A 26,532-nucleotide genomic window follows, 5' to 3' on the forward strand; every position below is an offset into this window, starting at 1 on the left:
ACGATAATATTTTCAATATTGTTATTTCAATTGTTTTAAATATAGCAGTCAGATATTATAACAATCTTTATTTTTGGCAGAATCCATGCTATATTTTGAAATATAGATATTTTTAATAAAGATTAGCAAGGAGTTTCTATTAGAGAATTAAGGTACGTGGAAATAAGAATTTAACTTATTCATTTCAACATCTTGCCTTTTTTCACTTAATAATGTAAATTACAATAATCACAACACTAATAAAAAGAGAACACTAAAAAATCACTAGCACTTAAAAGTACTCTAAATTTTATAACAAAATAAGTACATTTTATATTGATTTTTTCATTTCCCCATTTACTATTTATCCTCAAAATAGACCTGTGATTTTAGTTCTAACATAATTTTGAAATTATAGATGAAAAAGTTACTGATATTTATAAATGTAAAATATGTCATTTATCACAGTCATACAGCTGGTAATTGCTTGAGCCATTACTCATCTCTGTGTCATCTCTAGGTCAAGAATATCAAAGCCTTAGCTCTTACTATTGCACACCCTTCTTATTACATACTACTCTCTCTTTATTTTTGTTAAGTTAAAATCATCTTCTGGAGAACTCCTCATGTAGTCAATTTCAGATTCATAACTACATACTAGACTGATGTTCCCTGAAAGAATCCAATTTTGTAATTCATCTAAAATAGTTCTACTCTGAGTTCTTTAAACACATCATTGAAATTTTAACTCTTCTGTTTTATTTGTTGATTCAAACACACAACTTCTCTGGTGTCTGGTTTTCAGTGTTTCATTGCTCAGATAATGATGTGTTCATTAAAATTTCCTAGTTGCTTAGTGTTCGTTGTGGGCTTTAGCACTGAGATAGACCTAAAACATTCTATTAGTTGAATAGCAAAGAGAAGTGGTAAACACTATTTATTCCCCAAAGAATTTCAGCTAGCTCATAAAGGCTTAGCTGATGTAAAATAATAATGAGATGAATGGAGTCCTAAATGATTATTTCTAGTTATTTGCTCACTAAATGTGATTAGGGATTTTAAAAAAAAAAAAGCTTTACATAGCAAAGAATTACCAACAAAGAAATTTAGACAGTTGACATGTTGATACTGCATTCTGCAGGCTCGTATGGAGCTTTTCCCATCCAGTATACAATCATTTGATTCAGAACTGTTTAGCGCAGATAAATGATTGTCCTAACACTGAGAATATTACATGAGCTATAGTTGGCAATTGCAAAGAAGAGCACATATCACCACATTAACATTAAAATTTATATTTAGATCAATTCTAATAGGCTGAAATCAGGAATTGTTTTGTAAAACATATTTTCATAGATATTTCCCTGATCAGAATGTTTTAATAATGTCATAATACTCTACTAGCTCTTTGGATATTAGGGTATTTAAAATGGTTAATGGTAAGTATAAATCTTAATGATATATTAGCTTTGTAATAATTCTTATGAATATAGTTTCTGTCTTTAGAAAGTATGTATTCCTTAAAGCCGTTTTGAACATTAAAAAATTACATATTCTCATAAGATTGTAACTCACAAGAGAAATAAAATTTTCAGTCCTAATTTCTCTTATTATCTTGGTTCTCACTCCTTTACATCATATTTTTTTTAACTCATACAAACTACTGTATTGAGATCTGGCCATCTTCAATTTAAAAAAAACTAAATATATTCAATTAAAAGCATATCTAGAGTTTTTATGGCTCATAAAACCTAGAAGTTCATTTATGAATCTAATTTCAGGCATAGCTGGATCCAGGTATTATGATATAGTCCGGAAATCATTTCTTTTTTTTTTTTTTTTTTTTTTTTTTTTACTTTTTTCCCTGTATACTATATTGGCTTTATTCAAAAGGGAACTCTATATACTTGATGGAAAAATGCTATTGATAACTTTGAGCCTCCATCTTCTCAGGCTACAATTCAAAAGAAAAATGAAATCATCTCCTAAGAAAACTAGTCAGCATTGCTTGAGTCAAATTCTCACCTCCAAACCAAACAAAATTCCACATTTATTTGATTTTCTCTCTGTACTATATGATCTGTACCATGTCAAGTGGCAAGACAATATAAGTCCTTAAGCAGTTCTATTGTGATGATACACCTTTGGAAATTATATATATATAATTTTTTTCTTAAGAAAAAAAACTATATCTGCCTGCTCTACCTGGTTTGGCAGATTTTCATTTCAACTCAACATTTTCCATAAAGTAGAAATGTCACATAGTTAACTGGAGGAGATGCCAGAAATCCTAAGCTTCTTGAACACAGCTTCTAAATTTGGATTCTGAGCTGAATGCCCCAATAGCCATTTATCTAAGATGAGACACTAAATGCCTAGTGATTACAAAGAACAGTAGGGAATATTCAAAAAAAAATTGTTTTTGGTCTTCATCATGAAGTATAATGACTATTTTTCTACCCTTTGCATGAATTTTCAAATCTTCAGAGTTGGGTTTTCCCATATAATCCTTTTGCACCAAAATCATGCAGAGGAATTTTAAATTTATGTTATGTTAATTTTATAACATAAACTTCTACTTTTGAGGCTTGCATAGTGAAAAATAGAAAAAAAATGTATAATTCTAATAATTAACCATAATTTTAAAAGGCACAAAGTTGACCAAGAAAGAGATTTATATATGATACTAGTGTCTGAAAGTGTAAACTTCTGTGAAGTTTCTGAAAATAGCTTTTAGTCTCTTTCTAAGACCTGCCTTTTTTTTTTTTTTCATATTTTAATGTTTAACTTTACTTCAGAATTCATGTCTATGCTTTTCATTCATGTGAGTGTATTCCTAGCATTTTTTCTGATTGTTATCTAGGGCTAGACTTCTTTTGATTTACAGATAAGAGGCAGGGATTATGAATTGTGTCTCCCAAATTTCATATGTGACTATTTGGAGATAGGGTATTTAAAAAGTAATTAAGGTATAATTAAGGTAGAATGAGGTCATAGAAATGGGACCTAATCCAATATGACTTATGTCCTTATAAGAAGAGATGATGAAACAGACTGAGGGAAAATCACATGAAGACACCAGAAGACAAACATCTACAAGCCAATGAGAGAGACCCTCAGAAGAAACCAACCCTGCTAATACCTTGATCTTGGACATTGTATTCCAGAATTGTGAGAGAATAAATGTCTGTGTTTTAAGCCAACCAGTCTGTGTTACTTTGTTAGGTCAGCCATTGCAAAATAATAGATTGGGTAAGGAAGTGAACAAGAAAGGAAATTCCTGAAGCAAGCAAAGAACTGTTAAAAATATAAAATTGTTGGGGGTCCTGGGTGGCTCAGTCAGTTAAGCATCTGACTCTTGATTTCGACTCAGGTCATGATCTCATGGTTCTGGAGTTCAAGCCCCGCACTGGGCTCTGTGCTGACAGCATGGAGCCTGCTTGGGATTCTCTACCTCTCTGCCCTTTCCCGAGCTCTCCCTCTCAAAAATAAATAAATAAACTTAATATATATATAATTGTTGGGGTGCCTGGGTGGCTCAGTTGGTTAAGCATCCGACTTCAGCTCAGGTCATGATCTTGCAGTTCGTGAGTTCCAGCTCTGGCATCAGACTCTTTGTTGTCAGCACAAAGCCTGCTTCAGGTCCTCTGTCTCCCTCTCTCTCTGCCCTCTGCCCCCCCCCCCAAAAATAAACATTAACATATATATAATATATATTATATATAATATATATTATATGTGTGTGTATATATATTATATATATGATTGTTAAAGTAAAAAAATAGCAGATTAAATACCTTGGTTAATAATCTGACATTAAAATGGTATTTGGTAGAGAACTATGAACACCTGTGTCATGTTCTTAACACAGAGTGAAAATCCTAGAGTGAAAAATAATGGTCAGGGAAAATTGCTTGAAAGTTAGCATGCTTTTTTACTTCAAGGCTATGGCTTTCCCCGCCCACTCTCCAAATACACACTATTTGATGATAGATGGTGTCAGGGAGAATTCTTTCAGCCCAAGATGAAGATAGTCTAAAAAATATACAGGCTGGATGATTCACTCCTTCTAGAAGTGTCCTAAAACACCAAAGTAATACAAATGTTAAAAATCAAAGAACATGAAAAATGGAGAGAATTTGCTTGAGACCAGACAGGAGCTTTTTCTGGTAAAGGTAAAGTAACCAGTTGTGTGACATTTAGCGGATCTTAATAATTATAATTTTAAAAGTATGTATTTACTGATTTTAATAAATATTAAATTTGTTAATTTGTGTATTTCATTAAAAATGCAATTGAAATTCTCAGTATTTTAAGTATAATGGAGAACCTGGTTATAGTTTCTTTGGGGAAGCAACATGTAGCTTTCTATAACTAAACATCATTTTGAAAAGAAACACTCTGTTAGAAATTTATTCTAGTATGTATATACACATTAAAGTTTGAGAAGCACTTACACATATCATGTTCTCTCACTGCTATGTACTTATTTTAGAAATGAAAAATGAAAATATTTTATAGTTATTTCACAGCTATGAGTTTCATAGAGTTCATGACATTTTTCATTATCCTTCTTTTGCATAAATGTGACTCTACTACGTAAATCAGTTTCTATAATTGGAGCTTGGATTTGTTTTTTCTTTACTCAGTTTTCTAAAAACAAAATTGCAAACCAGAAAGAATGATCCTCAGGAAATATACAGTTTGGTAAATAAGTAGAGGTCAGAATAGTTAATCAGCATTTTAATAAGCCTAATCGAAACCATAGATGCTCTTGAGAGAAATAAATTATCTGCATATAAAAAATCCCACAGGCATTTCTTAAAGTTCAGTTTATGCAGTGATTTATTAATTATGATCTGATTTAGGCTGATGAGTGGTCAGTTTTCTAATTCACTTCTATTATTTCCTGGAAAATTATAAAAGACATACATGTTTGAGAATTTTTAACCATTTTAGCTATATTAACAACAATAAAGACTTTTAAAGAATTTCAGAAATTTCTGATTCCATGCTGAATTCGAATATACGTCCAAACTTTAGCTTAAAATTAAACTCCAAAAAAGCAATTATCTAGAAAGAAATATACTTTATACATTTCTATTTCTCTGTTATGCCTTGTGGCAAGATGGAAAATATGTAATGCCATGATGCAACTCTTGTTATATTTTTAAAAAGGAAAGTAGAAAAATGTAATTCTTAAAATGTATTTATTTTAGAGAGAGAAAGCATGAGCAGAGAGGGGTAGAGAGAGAGGAAGAGAGAGAATCCCAAGCAGGCTTCATGCTGTCAGTACAGTGTTCAGTGCAGGGCTCGATCCCTTGAACTTTGAGATCATGACCTGGCTGAGATCAAGAGCCAGATGCTTAACCCACTGAGCCACCCAGGTGCCTTAAGAAGTATAATTTTTAAAATGCGTATTCTTACTGTTAAGTAATTACGAGGGATCTTTCTTTCTCTGTGTATTTCTTATTTAGTGCAAATTTTCTAAATCCTGCTGCTATAGAATTGTATAGGAAATTTAAAAATTCACCTTTAATATTAACCCCAACTCAAACATGCCTCTTAAGTAAATACTACCTACAAATTGAGGAAACAAATTGAGGAATCATGAATCTTCCCCTTGGCAGAAAGTGCAATATAAATATAAAGGAAACCAACTTAAAAGTAGAATTTAAATTCTTACCAAGGATTCAGGATCTTATAAAACTGACAAAAGTTCCATTGGAGAATTGCTTCTATCATAAACTCTGCTGTGGACATTAGAGCTAGACTAGTTAAAACTGAAGAAGAGAAAATAAGAATGATTACATGAGAAGCCATTCAAAGGATAATAATTTATATATTAAAGATTAATCAAAGGAGAAGTAAAGGATGCAGTAAGTAAATACGGGGTATGTTTAGGTTTGGGGACATGTCAGAAACCAAAATCTTATAATTTTATTTTATTTAACAAAGTACCCATTTTATTTTATTGTTTTTTTCAAGTTTTTACTTAAACACCGGATATCTAACATATATAGAAAAATTGATTTCAGGTGTAGAATTTAGTGATTCGTTACTTACATGTAATCAATATCCAGGGCTTGTCACACATGCCCTCCTTAATGACCATCATCCATTTAACACAGCCCCCACCCAGCTCCCTCCATCAACCCTCAGTTTGTTTTCTATAGTTAAGAGTCCCTTATGGTTTGCTTCCCTCTCTCTTTTTTTTCCTTTCCCTGTGTTCATCTGTTTTGTTTCTTAACTTCCACCACATGAGTGAAATCATATGGTACTGTCTTTCTCTTAGTGATTTATTTCACTTAGCATAATACACTCTAGGTCCATCCACACCATTGCAAATGGAAAGATTGCATTCTTTGTGATGACAGTAATAGTCTATTCTCTCGCACGCGTGCGCGCTCTCTCTCTCTCCCCCTCTCTCTTCTCTCTCATATATATATATATATATATATATAAACACATCCATCAGTCGATGGATATTTGTACTTTTTCCATAGTTTGCTTATTATTGATAATTCTACTATAAACATCAGGGTGCATGTGCCCCTTGGAATCAGTATTTTTGTATTCTTTGGATAAATACCTAGTAGAGCAACTGTTAGGTCATAAGGCAGTGCTATTTTTAACTTTTTGAGGAACCTCCATACTGTTTTCCAGAGTGGCTGCACCAGTTTGTATTTCTATCAACAGTGTAAGAGGGTTCTCCTCTTCTACACCCTTACTGATATTTTGTGTTTCCTGTGTTGTTAATTTTAGCCATTTTGACTGCTGCGAGTTGGCATCTCATCATGGTTTTGATTTGTATTTCCTTGATGATGAGTGATGTTGAGCATCTTCTCATGTACCTGTTAGCCATCTGGCTGACTTCTTTGAAAAAAATGTCTGTTTGTGTTTTCTGCCCATTTCTTAACTGGATTATTTACTTTTGGGGTGTTAAGTTTGATAAGTTCTTTATAGATTTTGGATACTAACCCTTTATCCGATATGTCATTTTCAAATATCTTCTCCTATTCTACAGGCTGCCATTTAGTTTTGTTGATTGTTTCCTTCACTGTGCAAAAGCTTTTTATCTTGATAGTCCAAATAGTTCATTTTTCTTTTTGTTTCCTTTGCCACTGGAGATGTGTCTAGTAAGAAGATGCTCCAGGGGCGCCTGGGTGGCTCAGTTGGTTAAGCATCCGACTTCAGCCTCAGGTCGCAATCTCACGGTCCGGGAGTTCGAGCCCCGCATCAGGCTCTGGGCTGATGGCTCAGAGCCTGGAACCTGCTTCCGATTCTGTGTCTCCCTCTCTCTCTGCCCCTCCCTCATTCATGCTCTGTCTCTCTCTGTCAAAAAAATAAATAAATAAACGTTAAAAAAAATTAAAAAAAAAAAAGAAGATGCTCCAGCTGAGGTGAAAGAGGTTGCTGTCTGTGTTCTCCCCCAGCATTTTGATGGTTTCCTGTTTCACATTTAGGTCTTTCATCCATTTTGAGTTTATTTTTGTGTATGGTGTAAGAAAGTGGTACATGCTCATTCTTCTGCATGTCGCTGTCCAGTTTTCACAACACCATTTGTTGAAGAGACTCCCCCCCCCCCCACCCGCCACCATTGGATATTCTTTCCTGCTTTGTCAAAGATGAGTTGACCATATAGTTTTGGGTCCATTTCTGAGTTCTCTATTCTGTTCCATTGATATATATGTCTGTTTTTGTGCCACTACCATATTGTCTTGTTGACTACAGCTTTGTAATATAGCTTGAAGTCCAGAATCAGGATGCTTCCAGCTTTGCTTTGCTTTTTTCAGGATGGCTTTGGCTATTTGGGGTCTTTTACAGTTCCAAATTTAATATTGTTTGTTCTAGCTCTGTGAAAAATTCTGGTGGTATTTTGATAGGGATTGCATTAAATGTGAAGATAGCTTTGGATAGTATAGACATTTAAACAATATTTGTTCTTCTTATCCATGAGCATGAAATGTTTTTCCATTTCTTTGTGTCCTATTCAATATCTTTCATAAGTCTTCTATAGTTTTTAACACATAGATCTTTTACCTCTTTGGTTAGGTTTATCCTGAGGTATGTTATATTTTTTGGTGTAATTGTAAAAGGGATCAATTCCTTGATTTGTTTTTTCTGCTATTTCATTATTGGTGTATAGAAATGCAACAGATTTTTGGACATTGATTTTATATCCAACTCTGCTGAATTCATGTCTAATAATTTTTTTGGTGGAGTTTTTGGGTTTTCTACATAGAGTATCCTGTCATCTGCAAATAGTGAAAGTTTGATTTCTTCCTTGCTGGTTTATACGCCCTTTATTTCTTTTTCTTGTTTTATTGCTGAGGTTAAGACTTCCAGTTCTTTGTTAAATAACAGTGGTTAGAGTGGACATCCCTGTCTTGTTCTTGACTGTATAGGAAAAGCTCTGTTTTTCCCATTGATAATGATGTTAGCTGTGGGTCTTTAGTATGTGAATTTTATGATGTTGAGTTATGTTTCCTCTATCCCTACTTTGTTGAGGGTTTTAAGTGTATTTTTGTGCAACCTCAGGGAAACTTTGGAAATGCATACATTTTAATGTTTTAAGACTTTTTCATAATTTAATGTGAAATTATGATCCTCTTTTTAGTTTTTTTTACACCTTATAATTCTGTGATAGCTTTCATCATATGTAAATAGATAAATAGACATAAATACAAACATACATATATACCATATGGCTCATGTGTACATAGTTCTTGAAATAAAATACATTTGAAATATTAAAATGTGGAATGTTAAACAGCTCTAACACACCATCTCTCCAACATTACTCAGATAATTACTGTTTATTCACAGAAAAGTAGTATAAAACTTTATCTCTTTATGAGATGATCTTAATTTCTCTAGCAACATACATATATGTATCCATATACAGAAACAAATGCCAGAACGTATAAGACATCTGTTAAATGTAATATGGGAGTGAAGGGTAGGAGGAAAAATCTGGTTGTTGGAAGAAACTGTTCTTCCAGGGATGTGTAGTCATAACAGAGGTCTGGACACTGATTCATAAGGAATAGGTTGAGAATGTTAGCAAGCTTCCCAAGGAAATGGGAAAATTTTGTGACAAAATAAAATGTATTTTCAAAGGCTTAGAACATGGATTTGAAAGCCCATGGGTTTCTGCTGTTAAGAGAATGTCATACAGTGATTGGAAGAATAAGAAAAAGGTATTTGTCATCACTATAATGATACTCTGGCAAAATGTTTGACACTTTGCATGTATTAAAAAATAATGGTGGTTCAAGGTAATTTACTTTTTGCTCATAGAACTTTTGAAAAATCAAATGAGTTTCTTCGTAAAGTCATGTGTTCTTTAATTTTGGAAAGGTCCTGAAGAATCCAACTATTTCTTGAATATGTTATTTAGGATATTCCAGCACTAGAAATTTGGGACTTTAAATAAAACTTTAAAAAGATTTCATCAGAAAATTCTTCCATACCTGGGTATCTGAGTGGATCAGGATTTGGAATGGGGATTATTGTTTCCAGTGAAATCTCCTAAAATTGTGCCTGCCAAGTGGCTTTTTTTTTAATTGAAGTATAATTAACATACAGAGTTATATTAGTTTCAGGTGTATAATGTTTCAAAAATTGTATACATTTCTCAGTGTTCATCAAGATAAGTGTACTTTAATTCTCTATATATTTCACCCATCCCCCTTTTCATCTCCCCTCTGGCAATGACCAATTTGTTCTCTGTATTTAAGCATTCATTTTTTTTGTTTATCTCTTTTTTGTTTATTCATTTATTTTGTTTCTTAAGTTGTATATATGATGAAATTATGTGGTATTTGTTTCTGAATGACTTATTTCACTTAGCATTGTACCCTCTAAATCCATCCACTTTGTTGCAGATGGCAAGATCTCATTCTTTTTTTTTTTATGGCTAAGTAATATTATTCTCTCTGTGTACACACACACACACACACACGCACACACACACACACACCCTCATATTTTTTATCCATTCATTAAGGATGTTATATAGGCTGTTCCTATATCTGGCTATTGTAAATAATACTGTGATATCATAGGGGTGCATGTATGTATCTTTTCAAATCATTATTTTTTATTTTCTTTGGGTAAATACCAGGTAGTGAATTTTTTAATTTAAATTTAGGCCAGATAGAGAGCTCCAATCACTGGTAGCCTAAAAATAATATCTATCTTGTATTATGTTTTAGGGATTGACAAATGTATGTAAATGACCTTGCAACATGCCTTGTACATAGGTAGAAATTTTACCCATTGTTACTATATAATAGTATTTTGCAAGCTGGAATATAGCAGTTTATTATAAATATGCAAAGTTTCTGAATAGTAATTGAGCATTTTGCCTTGATAAAATCATTCTGATCATAATAGAGTAATATAGACATAGTGGTACAGGTTATAATAGATTAAGATAAGTTTCATTGCCCAGGTTGGTTCTGGTTGTTTGCATATTATCTCTTAAAAATAATTCCCAGGGTAGAGTCTGCTTTATTTTATGTTAAATGAATTATTCCTAAAAGCAGAATGTAGAAGAAAAAACTTTCTCTTAACATAAGATCACAGTGTAGTTTAAGTGTATTGAATTCTTTTTTCCATTTTTTTCTTTATTTTTTGGGAAGTTATTTAACATACAAAATAGGTTGGGGCTCCATATGTGGCATTTGTAGCAGCTGTTTTGTTGCTTTTATCCCATTGCATCTGTGCTGGGAAGTTTCTAAACACATTTACTATATCTCACTTCAACCTCTACTGTTATACCTTGTACATTTTTTTGGGGGGGGAAGCTGAGGGATCTTAGTGAGCATACACACCCATTAACCCCTCATAAATCAATCTAGACTATGAATATGTTAATACCATGGGGACAACCCTTGACTAATGGGCAGTACGAGTCAGTGGACAATTGCTCTGGTTCTCAATCATTCCAGAACACCTTCTATTGTGCCTTCTCCACAGATTTTCAGATGGTCCTCATTGAATGCATAGTTATATATTGCTATATAACAAATTGCCCCCCCCCACTAAGTCAGTGGCTTAGACAGCAAGCATTTATTATCGCACATTTCTGTGATTCAGGAATTTAGAGTGGCTTATCAGGGTGATTCTAGCTCAGGATCTTTCATTAGGTTGCAGTCAAGTCATTAGCTGGGTGAGTCATATGAAGGACCTGTATGGGGCTAAAGGTCCTCTTCCAAGTACACTCATGTGATTGTTGACCAGAGAATTTACTTCTTCTCCATACGGCCTTTTTCATAGATACTTGAGTATCTTCATGACACAGCAGTTGGCTTGCCTGAGAGAACCAAAGAGAGAAGAATGAGGAAGCCGCACTTTGACCAGATGCTGGCTACACCTTAGCAATGAATTATGAAGTAGAGCCTACACTCGATGAGACAAGAATTAGGATCTTTGCTTTGAAAAGGATGAACAGTTTTAAAACCACTACAGTGGGACTGAGCACCATTACACATAGTGGCAAAGAACTAAATAGTACATTCCTAGATGACTCTCTTACGTCCCTGCTTCATTTTCCCTACTTCTTCATTGTTGCTTATTTGCATCACCTCCCAAATAAGCAGCCTGTGTTTAAGTCCTTGTCTCAGTTTCTGCAGGTAGAGCATCCTAAATCAAAACAACTTAGTAGTCTGAAACTTAAATAACTCTCAAGAGTCAAATATGAAGCAATGTTTAATTGAAAACTTATATGAAATAAAATAATTCATTGTGAGTTTTGTGCATTCATAATCACTGAGAGAGTTGTAGTTATTATTGCTTCCTTTTATCTAAATTATTTTGCTCTCCATATATATAATTTCAGCAGCTATTTAGACAATATTCTGATTTGTAAAGTGGTCTCACAAAACTTAGATTTTTGTTGTAATAATTGCCTTCAGGGAATATTCTCTTAATTTGTATGCATAATTAATAGTAAATGACAATAGAATTAATCAGGATAAAAGTAAAAATGTTAAAAATGGCCTTCAGGATTCATAATTTAGGAAATACTAATAAAAGTACTTATTTTTCATATTAATTAGGATTATACTTTATGCAGTTTACTTAAGGCTATAATAAAATTAAGTTAAACATTTACAAATACATATAGTAATTCAGATTTTGGTCTATCACCATTTCTGCAACAAATCAATCACAGGAGTTTAAAATTCCTATGTTTTTAAATATTTAGAAGATACAGTATGCTCAAATGAATAGTACAGAAAATAAGTAATATAGCCTAATATCTTTTGAACAAATGATCAAGGCCATTGTGTTCAGGTCATTGGTTTTGCCTACTCACTAGGATATCCCCAACTTTTCAACGTGGTGTTCCTGTTGTGTTTCCCAGGAATTAGGTTGTTTACTATATCAAAATATTGATATAAGCAAAAGGAGCAAAAAAAATCAATGTGTGAATCCATAGTCATTCACATGAATATATTAAGCAAAAATATTTGGATTCCTAGATCTAATTCAGTTATATAACCATTTCAGTTCCAGTCTAATTACCTAATATATCATCCAGGACTAAGAAGGCATCAGAACACAATGATAAGAGAGATGTAAAATAATTTTATTTTGTTTTATTTTGCCTATGGCTATTCTCCAGAAGTGTGGTTATTTATATGAAAATAAGCCAACAATTCCAGAATGTGTGAATTTTTGACTAAGATATAAGTAAATACACAAAATTAAGCAGAGCATATGAATTCCTAATTACTAAGTGCAATCAGTTATGTAACCTGTAAAGGAAATATCTAACATTCAGAGGGATAGATACTACATATTTTGGTATATTCTATATATTTCATATTTTTAATTTTTTTTATTTTTTTTTTATAGAGACAGAGCACTAGTGAGGGAGGGGCAGAAAGAGAGGGAGACACAGAGTATGAAACAGGTTCCAGGCTCTGAGCTGTCAGCATAGAGCCTGACGTGGGGCTTGAACTCATGAGCTGGGAGATCATGATCTGAGCTGAAGTCAGACACTTAACCAACTGAGCCACCCAGGCACTCCATAATTTTGTATATTCTAAAGCAAATGGATTTATGTAAGGTTGTCACTAATTATTAGAGGGAAAAAAAGTAGATCACAGAAAAGAACTGTGAGGATTCTGAAATTGTATGAAGTGATTTATTTGCATATTTGATAGTTTTTAGCTATTCTAACTTGAGAATTATTGGCTTCAGCAAGGTTTCAGATATTGAATAAATGATCAGCTTCTGAGCATTTGTAGTTAATATTTTAATGTTGATGCTTTGCAAATGCAAAAAAAGATGCTAAAATATGGTTGCTTCCTTAATAGTTATTAAACAACATCCTACTAAATTATGGTATTCAAATCTGGCAAATGGAATATTAGAGATCGTGACTATACTACTTTCTAAATTGGAAAGTAAATATTTTGAAGTAAAATAAGAGTTTAATAATGTAAGTTGAATTAAGTCTTATTAAAACTCAATTGTAACACATCTCAACTAAAAAGAAAAAGGTTTGAATAGAACTGATTGTGTGGGAGGGAGGGAAATTCAGTTTTTAAATACTACTTATTATTTCTTACCCCATTGGATGATACCAGGCATTATTTTATTTGTTTTATATGTTTGCAGACTTTGTTATGTGCCTCAGAGTTTAACTTGATTAATTCCCCAAGTGGTTATTTTGATGTGGTGGAATCCATAGAGATCCCCACAAACAAGAACAATAACAGACATGGATTATGTTTCACTCTGTTTAAGAGAGAAGAACAGGAACATAATGGGATAGAAATACCACAATGTTGATCTTAGTAAATGTGAAATAAAAATAGCCATATCAAAAGGACAGTATCTACAACTTCAGTGGGATCTGCAGGAAGAGCTTGTTCAAGAGGTAGTGACCAGCAGAGTGCTTATAGAAGAGTGGCCAGGCAAGGTTGTTAACAAAATAGCTACAAACCATACTTAATGATTCTATTTGCAACTTGTCTCCAACAGGTGATGAAGTAGTATTTCCCAACTTGAATCATCATTTGAGGGTAGCTCCTACCACTTGTTAATAGAAGTCCAAACTAACTTTTTTGCACCAAGTACTCAATGCAAGTATGATGTTGTGTCTCTATGAAAGTTTCTTTTGAGTTCTCATTAAAATAAATTTGCTTTCAGTGTTTTAAATTGCTATGCTTCATAATTAATTTGTGTTTTATGGCCTTTCCCCTAGTTTTGTAGATCAAGTCTTGCGTTAAAAACTCGATGTGACAGTTTCATAATTTAGTAGTTTCTTACTAGTGTTTTAAAAGACTTTTTTAGCAGTTTTAGGTTCACAACAAAATGCAGAGGAAGATACAGAGATTTCCCATATTTCCCATACACCTTCTGCCCCCACACATGCATGGTCTCCCCCATTATTAGCATCACTCACCAGAATGGTAGATTTGTTATCAAGAATGAACCTACATTGACACACCATAATCACCCAAAACTATAGTTTACTGTAGGGCTCACACCCAGCATTGTATATTCAATGGTTTAAATATATATGTGTGTGTCTGTGTGTGTGTGTGTATAATGGATATATATATCCGTTATATGGATATACACTCAGCGTTGTATGTTCAATGGTTTAAATATATATATGACATATAAATATATTCAATATACATATAGATAATATATATTCAATATATATGGATATATATCCATTATAATATGCAGAATATTTTCACTGCCCTAAAAATCCTCTGTACTCTGCCTGTTCATCCCTTCTCTCCCTCCCCATCACTGGCAACCAACTGATCCTTTTATTCTACTCATAGTTTTGCCTTTTCCAGAATGTCATATAGTTGAAATCTTACAATACATAGCCTTTTTGGATTAGCAATATGCATCTAAATTTCCTGCATGTCTTTTTATAGCTTTATACTCTTTTTTGCAGTACTGAATAATATCCCATTGCTGTAAATAGGCCTTTAATAATGTGATTAAGTGTGGGAAGAGGGGAAGCATTCCATAGTCCTATGACTAGGGTCAGTCTTTTGGTGAGTATGTCTCTGGACTGTGAACTTCACAAGTGTTTCTCAGATCACATAGGTGAGATGGAATGGCTAGAGTGGGATGGAGTTGGGTATTTCCCTTTCCCCACATGGAAGGCTAAAATTAATTGGAGTTTGGTATTTCCCTTCCATAGGTGAGTTAGGTTCTGATAATACCCCAGCAAGGTAGACTCTTGTTAGCTAGCTTCTCCTGAGGGCAGCCCTTATTAAGAACAATGTTCTGGGGGTGCCTGGTGGCTTAGTCATTTATGTGTCTGACTCGTGATTTCTGCTCAAATCATGATCTCATGGTTTCTGGGATCGAGCTGAGCATCAGGCTCTGTGCTGGGCGTGGAGCCTGCTTGGGATTCCCTGTTTCCCTCTATCTGTGCCCCTCCCTTGCTCCTACTCTCTCTTTCTCTCAAAGATAAATAAATGAACATTTAAAAAAAAAAGCAGAATGTTCTGGTGTATTTCAACATGGTAACTTTCCCCCCTTCCCTTGTCAGAAGCAGGAGGAGGTTTTTCTCTGATATTTACTGTTGGAACGTGGTCAGGCTTCTGGGGGTAAATCTCAAAATATTGTGGGACCTTCGTATGACTCAGTCCCTGAACAATTTTCTCTCTCAGACTTGTTCCACACCAAGCCTCTAGCAATGCATCAATTAAAGCTCAAGCTTTCTTCTCAGGCTCTGGTGCCCATCTCAATTTCCTTGTGTGAGTCTCTATGCCAGTAACCCAGGACTCCCTGTATTCCCCTGTCTCTTCAGTGTTGGGATAATTGTTTTGCCCCATTCCCTCCCTCTCTTGTGGACCAGGAATAGTTTAATTTTTCAGTCTGTTCAGCTTGTTATTTTTTAGGACAGAGGTGTATTATTAGTTCTTTAATACATCTTTTTGTATAAACAAACCAGGTACATCATTTCAATATGTCAGAAATCCCATTAAGATGTTTCTGAGGTAAATAGATATATTTGAGATTAAATTACCTATAACAGCAATAAACATAGCTCAATTATTTGATATATTAAGCATTATTCTTAGTCATGGTATAAATATTTTTATAGAGTATAGGGCTAAAAACTTATGCATTTCTATATTTTAAAGATGGGTGGGGAGCCTGGGTGCCTCAGTTGGTTGAGCATCCAACTCTTGATTTTGGCTCAAGTTATAGTCCCAGAGTCATGGGATCAGGTCCCACACTGAGCCTGGAGCTTGCTTGAGATTCTCTCTCTTTCTCCCTCTGCCCCTCTTCCCCTCCCCCCTCTCCCATTCTCTCTCTAAAACAAAAAACAAAACAGTAAGAGGATGTATAGAATCTTTTCATTATTCAAGCTAAGAATATAAAGATGACACAGCCTTGCAAAAAGAGTAAAAGTTTAATGATAAAAGTTTAAATTAAAATTATAAGCCATTTGCAGATTTCAAGAAGAGGACTGTATTCAAGCCCGAAATCAACAAGTGGGGATCATGCCAGGAGAGGAAGCCTGGTTTAACATTCATAAACCAATCTATGTAATTAATTAATCATATTCACAAATAATTTAAAAAACATATAATCATATCAGTCATATTAGCATATCATGTATCATTTGACCATATGATATTAACAGATGAATAAGAAAAACCATAAATTATAATATTAGATGCACAGAAATCATCTGAGAAAAGTCAAAGTTCATTCATGATAATGGCTGTCAAAAAACTAAGAATTAGTAGGAACTTCCTTAACCTAATAAAATATTTACAGATAGGACAAAAAGAAATTGATCTGTCTTTATTCACAGATGGTATAATTGTCTTTGTGGGATACTCCAAAGAATCTCTTTTTTTTTCTTCAAAAACCACCCCTGGAACTAATAAGATGCTTTAACAAGTTTGCAAGATATAAGGTATACAAAAATCAATTGCTTTCTAGCAATGAACATTGGTATATTGGAAAGAAAGAAACAAAAAACAAATACCACTTACAAAACAACCATCCCAAAATAAAAGACTTATGTATAAATCTAACAAAATACCTATAACATCTGTATGTGGAAAACTGCAAAACACTCATGAAATAAACATGATCAAATAAATTGAGATATATTTCTTATTCACAATCTAAGTAAGTGGAGAAATGTTTATTCACTTATTCTGAGAGAGAGAGAGAGCATGAGCTGGGGAGGGGCAAAGAGGGAGAGAGAATCTCAAGCAGGATCCACACTATCAATACAGAGCCCAATATAGGGCTTGAACCCATGAACCATGAGATCATGACCTGTGAAATCAGGAGTCGATGCTTAACTGACTGAGCCACCCAGGCACCCCAATGGAGAAATATTTCTTACTAATTAGAACACTCAATATTTTTAAGATGTTATTTCTCCCCAACTTGTTTTCTCCCCGACTTGATCTATAGATTAAAAACAATACCACTCAAATCTCAGCAAAGTTTATATACATAATAAGGCTTATTATATATACATATAGTTGTATATATTCTTCCTTAAGCTAGGAATGCATATACATGATATATATATATTTACATATATATATACACACATATATATACATATACATATATATATACACACATATATACATATACATATATATATATTAAATGAACCAAGTTTTTTTTTTAATTTTATTTGCAAAAGGCAGTAAAAACATATATACAGGACATATGAAATTCCAATGCCATCAGTAGGACCCACCTCCTGCAGTTTACCAGTGTGGAATCTTCGCCAAAGGCTGGTCTGCAAACAGGCAGGCAAACAGGATGAAAGCATTCCTTTGATTGCTAGAATTTCTCGCAATAATAATAATAATTAAGGGAACCTTCCTTTAGCTGGATACTGCATAAATAGGCAACACAGCTAATCAAAATGTAAACATATGGTTTTCTGACACCGGTATAGCAATTCAAAACTAGTTGCAACCAGAATAATTTCTAAGTTATCCTACTATAGGGATTCTTGCACTCTGCTACATGATCCCTATGAATCTTCTCCCAGTCATCATCTTCTCGACCTTAATCAAATGTCTCAGGGTGTAATTTGTCTTTGGGGCATTCTTCAAAGTAACTGTGAACATATTTTCCCACAAACCACCCTGTGTATTCTTCAGGCATCTTGCATCCCAGGCCATTATATTGTACGTTGTAGTGGTGCTTTAACCAGTAGTAGAGGTAGTGGATATTGTAGTCACATTTCCAAGGGTATCTCTGAGCCACAAGAGTTGCAAAAAATACAAGTCTTCTAATACACCACAATCATAGTTTTGTAGACTTTTGTTTGAGAATTCTAACTCTTCTAAATGTGTGAATCCTAAAAAAGCACCAGTATCTATGAATTCAATACCATTGCTGCTGAGGTTTAATTTTTTTAGCTCATGAATACCTTCAAACTCCTTGGGTCAAAGCTGGTTGATTTCATTGTATGACAAGTCAAGTTTAACAATGTCTGGAGGGATGTTGTTTGGAACTTTCTTCTACTCTTTCTGTTTGCAGTCCAGCGTTTGTGTGGGAAACATGTAATTGTAGCAAAGAGAAGAGTCTACCTCGGGCTTGATGACTGGGGGTCTCCCTGACATTGGGGTTTCAGGTCTAATTGTTCCCTTTCTTCTTCATTTCATAACTGTTCAAGGTTTATCTGCAGCAGCTTTTGATTTTTAGATCTTGTGGGCTTTCACACTTGGTGTAGTTCCCCAAATCTGGGTTTCTTGGAATCCGCAACATTGAAATAAGCATTTCCATCTCATGAGTACATGCCACGTGTTGTCATATATATATGACATATAGATAGATAGATAGATAGATAGATAGATAGATAGATAGATAGATAAGTGATAGCAAGTTCCCCTCTAAAATTTAAAAATACCAAATCCATGACACCAAAGTAATGTGTGATCATGGGCTGATTAGTCATTAGTCCTTCGAGATGTCCCATTTGAGATAATAGTAGGATTGGAGAAAAGAATTGAAATGGTCCCAAAATAGGAATCAGATGCCAGGTAGAGTTCCAGTATAGAAACCCCCATGTTGAAATGAGCCCGGGGCAAGAAGAGGTACATGTTCAAGCAAGGATTGCTGGTTTCTCCAGGCTAGGTGATAATATACATGTTCAAGGAACAATACACACACACACACACACACACACACATACATATATATGTCTCATCTGTATGTCATATATATGACATATATATGTCATATATATATTTGTCTCATGTATGTCATATATATGTCATATATATGTCTCATATGTATGTCATTTATGACATATATATAACATATATATCATATATATTTCATGTATATATGTCATATATATATATATATATTTCACATTCCTACATTCCATTTTCAGAGATTAAACACTGAGAAACCTTGTTCACATGCATAACTATAGGGAAACAGAAGGAGGTTTTTTTTTTTTAAGTTTATTTATTTTGAGAACGGGGGGAGGGGCAGAGGGAAACTCCCTAGCAGGTTCAGCACCAGCTCAGACCCCACATGGTAATGGAACTCACAGTGAGGTCACCACATGAGCTGAAATCAAGAGTCAGCCAGATAACCAACTCAGCCACCCAGGCACCCCTAGAAGGAGTTTTATTATACCAATTATCACTCACTTCTTTAAACGCCTTCCAACAAATCTGCCAAAAATCACACCTTTATCAGTAATCAAAGAACCTGTTTTAATGATCTTTCACCTAACAGACTGTTAGCTACTCCTTCAGTTTTCTCTCAAGACAATATATATATGAAATATATATATTATATATATGTGAAATTTATCACGTAGCCTTGAGAAACCAGCCATCCTTGCTTGAACGTTTACCTGTTTTCACTCCCGACCATCTCAACATGGGGTTTCTATACTGGAACTAAATATATATATATATGTATATATATATACATATATATATACATATATATACACACACACACACACACACACAGAGACATACACACACACATATATATGTATATAAAACTGTATGTGTATATTACTGTACATAAAACAGATTTGCATACATATATAATAAAATAATGGTCTTACATTATTATATATATGTATGCAAACCTGTTTTATGTACAGTAATTGGCTGTATCAAATAATCATACCAAAGCCTTCTACTGGTAATCTTCCTCAGATAGGTTCAAGTGAAATTCGGCATTTGTGTACTTCGTGGACTACCATACTTGAGACTTCGTTTCTGATTTTAGTTTTCAGGCCATGAACACAATTCAAAATATACACAAACTGGGTTAAGGCAATAGAAGTGGGCTGAAATAAAGCATGGGATTTGGAACAAGTAAACTGTGTATTTTGATTGCGTTAGAGCCACAATGTGACCAGCAAGTGCTGTGCATGTCTCAGGGCTCTTTTACTGTAGTGTCAGGGGCTTCTGAACATCTACGGTGATTGCGTGGCGGGTGGACAAACAGTGTATATGACCTGCTAGACGCTTAGCTGAGGGCTCATTTCTTCTCTGCCTCTCTTTTCTTGGATTCTTGTTTCAGTCTGTCATCACCAAGGCAGCCTGGATTGCATCTTCACCAGGATGGAACAGTGCAGCTTCACGAGGGGAAGGCAGAGCTCCTCGGCAATGTCTGTGTTCTTGATGGTCAGGGCTTCCTCCACCGTCTTCCCTTCTACCCACTCTGTGGCTAATGACCTGGAGGCAGTTGCAGAACCACAGCCAAATGTTTTAAACTTGGCATCCACAGTCGTCCCTTTTTCATCTACTTGAATCTGTAATTCCATCCAGTCACCACATGCTGGAGCTCCCACCAATCCATATCCAACATTTTTTGATGTCTTGTCAAGGGAGCGCACATTACTCGGATTTTCACAGTGATCAACAACTGTCTTGTGATAGAGCCGGGTGGGAGCCGACAGCTGCCAAGCAGACAGATGCGGGCTTCAGAGCGGCAGGGCGGACCCTGCCCGCCTCAGAAGGCCGGCTCGAACCGCCGCCGTCTTTTGGGCTTGCGCCTGCACAGGCTAAGCAGAAGACAGTTGTGTTTTTTGTTTGTTTCTTTGTTCACGATTTTTGGTTTAAGTAAACACTTTTCCTGGTTCACACTGTTTCATAGGGACTGTTTGAAACTAGACACATTCTTAATTCCCCATGGACTATACATACCTTTATTACCCCAATTGCAAACAACTAAAAAACAAAATAATTTAAGCCTGTTGTCCTTGCCGGAAACAACATTTGTATGACATAGACTCCACACAAGAACTTCATAGTCATAGCCTCTCTGCCATTCAACAGAGTCCGTCTGTAGTCCCTCATGGTAATGTAGGAAAAATACCAACAAAGCACAACAGATGGGATGCAGAGAGGCATACACACGGACCTGAGGACCTCGCACAGCAGTCATGAGCATGTGCTGAGGAGGACAGCCATTCCCACTGGCATGTTACTTTGCAGACCAAGCAGGCGATCAAATCAAATCCCTTGTTTTCAGGGAGCTATGTCTGTTGATGGTACTCGCTAGTGCATTCATATTATTCAGTCCTACAGTGGCTCCCATCAGCCCTTGCAGAGTCAGAAGAGAGGTCAGAGAATTCATGGCTGCACCAGCACTGGAGTTGGGGGTTGAAGCAGCCACTGGACTTACGAGGGCTCCTGGGGTGCTGCTCGTGGTGGACAAAGGGTTTGCTTGGTGGTGGTGGCTGAGGTCTGGGCCTTAGCCACTGCTGCTGCCATCGTCGCCAGGTTCTGTAACTGCAGGGCATTCATACCAGCCGTCTGCTGAATGCCACTGACGCACCCAGGTTGCTGGAGGAGATGGCCTGCTGCAGAGGTGCCAGGTACAGTGGGGTGAGTCCGCCCAGACTTGTCAGGTTCCCCCAGGTGGCAGTGTTGAACTGTTGCATCTGCCGTGCCAGCTGCTGTTGGAGGCGCCTTTGCTCTTTGTCCTTCTGAGTGTCTGCGAACTTGACTATGACGGGTGAGGAGCAGCCCTCCATGGTCTGAGACTGATGCATGGCTTTGATTGCATTCTGTGCCATTGCCCTTATAGAAAATGTGACAAACGCACAGCCTCGACTCAGCCCGTCAGTCCCGGGACAATCTGGCATTCTTCTATCTGGCCAAATGGAGAAAACATCACTGATATCATTCTCATTACATTTCTTCGAAACCATTCCTACAAACAATTTTCGGTCTTCCATGGCATCTGACTTTTCGCTATCTGCAGGTTTCAACTGAATGGGATGATATATCCCAGGTAAAGTTTTAATATTGTGGAGTGCATTCTGGGCCTCAAGTGCAGTTTTTCTTGTATAAAATGTTACCAAACAACAACCTTTACTCTGGGGAGGGTTCTGACTCCAGTCAGGGAGGACATTGATCTGGTAGATGGCTCCATAAGGCTCAAAAAGTTCTCCCAGCTTCTTGTCCAACCAGGACCGGGGATCTGTCCAACAATCTTCTTAATGGGATCTGGGTCTCGTTGGTCTGAGTGACCCAAAGCACTTTTCATCTGTTGGCTGTACTGTTTTAATTCTGTCAGGAATTAGCAGGCAGCCCTCAACCATCTTGTCAGGGAGAAAATCCAGCTTGAAGGCAGAAGTTGTGTGTTCAGCGCGTGCTCTGCGCTCTGATGCAGGATGGGGGGGGGGGGAGGGAAGGGGGCGCTTTTTTTTTGTAAATTATCCAAAATGATTTCTTTATTGAGTTTACGTAACTACATAGACTTCACAGTTCTATGGCATATTTATATTTAGCTACAGTCACAAATACATTTTAACATTCACAATGATGAGCATCATCATCTATATTGTAGACACTTGCCCCTTAAGGAAATATAGTATAACTCTTTACCCCTAAGTGTGGGATGTATATGGCTACTTCCTTCTAAAGGGTATACTTGATATGACTTAATGAAAATGAGTTTTGCTATCTTTATCCCTAATACTCCTATCACCAGTAAAATCATGACAATACCATCAAACAAGCCCAAGTTGAAGGAAAGCAACAAATACTTCTCAGAACTCTAGTGTTTATTAAAAAAAAAACTATTGAAAACTAGGTGGCACAGTTGGTTAAGCATCCAACTCTTGGTTTTAGCTGGTCATGATTTGGTGGTTGCATGAGTTCAAGCCACATTTCCAGCTCTGTGCTAGTGGTGGGGAGACTGGTTGGGATTCTCTCTCTCCCTCTCTCTGCCCCTGCCCTACTCACACTGTCTTGGTTTTTCTCAAATGAAATAAACTTAAAAAAAAATAAGTATAAGAAACTATCACAGTTTAGAGGAGCTAAGGAGATATGGCAACTAAATGTTCTTGTGTCGTGGATAAGAGGCTGTAACAGGAGAGAGAGAGAGAGAGAGAGAGAGAGAGAGAGAGAGAGAAGGAAGGAAGGAAGGAAGGAAGGAAGGAAGGAAGGAAAGAAAGAAAGAAAGAAAGAAAGAAAGAAAGAAAGAAAGAAAGAAAGAAAGAAAGAAAGAAAATGAAAGGAAAGAAAGAGGGAGGAGGGGCACCTGGGTGGCTCACTTGGTTGGGCGACTGACTTCAGCTCAGGTCATGATCTCACGGTTTATGAGTTTAAGCCCCGTGTGGGAATCTGTGCTGACAGCTTGGAGCCTGGAGCCTACTTCAGATTCTGTGTCTTCCCCTCTCCCTCCCCCTCCCCTGCTCACGCTCTGTGTCTCTCTGTCTCTCAATAATAAATAAACGTTAAAAAAATTTTTTAAAGAAAAGGAAGGAAAGAGAAAGACATTAGGTAAAAACTAAGGAAATCCTCATAAAATACAGACTTTAGATAATAATATTGTACCAACATTGGATAATTAACTATGACAAATGTATCATATTAATGTAAAATGTTAACAATAAAGGAAACTGGGTATGGAGTATATGGAAACTCTCTTAACTACCCCTGCAACTTTTCTATAAACTTCTATAAATTTTTTGTAAGTCTAAAATTATTTTAAGAAAAAGAATCTATTAAATAATTGTTAAAGTTACTTCCTTCAAAAGAACTATGAGGCATATAGTTGTTTTTTCCTTGCATTGTAACTTAAAAATAATATTAATATTGATGATGGATTAGAATGTGGATAACTAGGCATTTCTTATAATGCTGGCAAGTATCTAAATTAATAAGAGTATTTTTGAAAAACAATTTATGATATTAAAGGAAAGGCAGTGAAAACTTCAGTCATGAACAAAATGAACCCTAATTTGTTTATTTTCCATAGGGGAACACCACCAATAGAGAATTTCCTCTAAAAAGAATTGGGTTTCTAGAAGCTACAAAGAAGAAAGTTTGTAGTCTTAGTAGTAATTTATTATCAAGGATTTTTACTTCTTAGTGAAAAATGAATTCATACATCCATACATAGTTAAAACAGGTTTTGTTGTTAGGACAGAGTCTTCAATTTAGGTTCAGTGAGCGTGTAGCATACTAGGGTTGCTAAAACATGATGGATTGTTTAATACATAATTATTTATTAGCTTTGGCTTGGTAGAGACAGGTGCTGGAAATAAAGAGCCAAATTTGGATAATGAGTATAGGCTGTGCACCACGCAATCACACTTTTTGGTTTCAAATTCCAACTATGTAATTTGCTAGTGCTGTGACCTTAGAAAAGTTACTTGTGCATAAGTTTTCAGTAAATATTAGCTATTGTATAAACTGAGATCTAAAATTATAGAATTCTCTTATCTCCATTTATTAATCTATCCTTTTTTTTCTATCAACACCCCAGACTTGCCTTCACATATTATGTGTCAGCCATTTAAAATTTCTTGTAATTTCTCGATTAACCTATACTGTTCTTATTCTCATCTTTGTATATATTCTTCCTAAAGCCAAATGCACCTATCCATATGTTTTATTTTATAATTATTTTACTATAATCCTTAATATATTATAAAATTTGCTACTTCTCTATTTTCTCAATTAGGCAGGTTATATTGAAGGCAGACACAAAATTTAATTTTTTTCATATGTTCTAGGATTCAGAAAAGATCTGTCATGTTGTAGGCACTCAGTACAGACACTCCAGAACATTGCACTTTAATTATTGTTTGTATATCCTCCATCATTTCTTAGACCATGGTTTGACAACTGACATTTTAGTGGTTTGTATAAAATTAGCCTTGAAGGAATAATATGAAAAGGAAACAAAGCAGATGCACTCAATGCCATTCCTTGTATTTGTTTCCTAGGGATGACATAACAAATTACTACAAACTTGTGGCTTAAAACAATAGAAACTTATTTGGTCACAGTTGTAGGGAAGAGAAATCTAAAATCAAGATGTCAACAGATCACACTTTCTCAGTAGGTGCTAGGAGAGAATCCTACCTTTTTTTAGTTTCTAGAAGTTCCACATAGTCTTTGACTTGGAGTTGCATGACACCAACCTCCACCTCCTTCTTTACATGCCCCGCTTCCCTATGTGTCTTCTCTTCTTATAAGGAGACTTGTCTTTGAATTTAAGGCCCACCCGGTTAATTTAGGGTGAGCTCTTCTCAAAGATCCTTAACTTGGTTACATCTGCAAAAACCTTTTTTCCAAATACGGTCATGATCACAGGTACCAAGTATTAGGGCTTGGACATACTGTTTAGGGACCACAGTTCAACCTTTTATATCACCTCAAGGCAAGGTACAGTTGTATATTCCTGAATCTCTGAAAACACATTTGAATGAGAGAATTTCCAAATGAAAGGTAATATCACTATCAAACCAAGAATAAGCAGAACCAATACTTTAAATGTTATATTGCCTTCTATAATGGCTTTAGTTATATGCTAAATTTAAAATTATTTTATAAATTTAAATGTGTCCAGGTTTTAGGGTAATAGGGGTCACTAGGGAATCTCCCCACACAAGTATTTGTGTGGATAAAGAAAATGTGATATATACACATGCACATGCTCACACACAATGGGATATTACTCAGCCATAAAAAAAGAATGAAACTTTGTCATTTGCAACAATGTGGATGGAGCTAGAGTATAGTATGGTAAGCAAAATAAGTCAGTCAGAGAAAGACAAATATATGATTTCACTCATTTGTGGAATTTAAGAAACAAAATAGATGATCATAGGGGGAAAAAAGAAGCAAACCAAGATGCAGACCTTATAACTATAGTGAACAAACTTATGGTTACCAGAGGGAAACTGTGTGAAAGATGGGTGAAATAGGTGATGGGGATTAAGGAGTGCTCTTGTGATGAGCACCAGGTATTGTATATAAGTGTTGAATTACTGTATTGTACACCTGAAGCTAATATTATACTGTATGCTAACTGGAATTTAAATAAAAACTTTAAAAAAATAAATATTTGTGAAACACTTTATATACTATCAAGGTTTTCACTATTTTAAAAGTTTATGATCTTATAATTAACTTTAGTCAATGATCTCTATAATACAGGCATAGATACTTTAATAAAACATGTATATCAAGCTACATATACTTGAAAGAGAATGAAATGAAAAGAATAAAATCTAAAATGACTGACCTCTGTGATACTTATGCACTTTTCCCCCTC

At 35.2% G+C, this 26,532-nt stretch overlaps 1 protein-coding gene and 3 pseudogenes across 1 annotated transcript in view; 1 reads left to right on the forward strand and 3 right to left on the reverse strand.

Moving 5' to 3' along the window:
- EYS (eyes shut homolog) overlaps positions 1–26,532 on the forward strand; it is a 1,591,614-nt gene that overhangs the window by 785,927 nt on the left and 779,155 nt on the right. The gene's annotated exons all lie outside the window — the stretch shown is intronic.
- LOC106984210 (leucine-rich repeat-containing protein 17-like) lies at positions 17,956–18,780 on the reverse strand (annotated as a pseudogene).
- Positions 20,240–21,399, reverse strand: LOC106984209 (iron-sulfur cluster assembly enzyme ISCU-like; annotated as a pseudogene).
- LOC106984208 (CUGBP Elav-like family member 2) lies at positions 21,463–22,591 on the reverse strand (annotated as a pseudogene).

The sequence above is a fragment of the Acinonyx jubatus genome, chromosome B2 (assembly GCF_027475565.1).
Source record: "Acinonyx jubatus isolate Ajub_Pintada_27869175 chromosome B2, VMU_Ajub_asm_v1.0, whole genome shotgun sequence".
In the NCBI taxonomy this organism is placed as follows: domain Eukaryota; kingdom Metazoa; phylum Chordata; class Mammalia; order Carnivora; family Felidae; genus Acinonyx; species Acinonyx jubatus.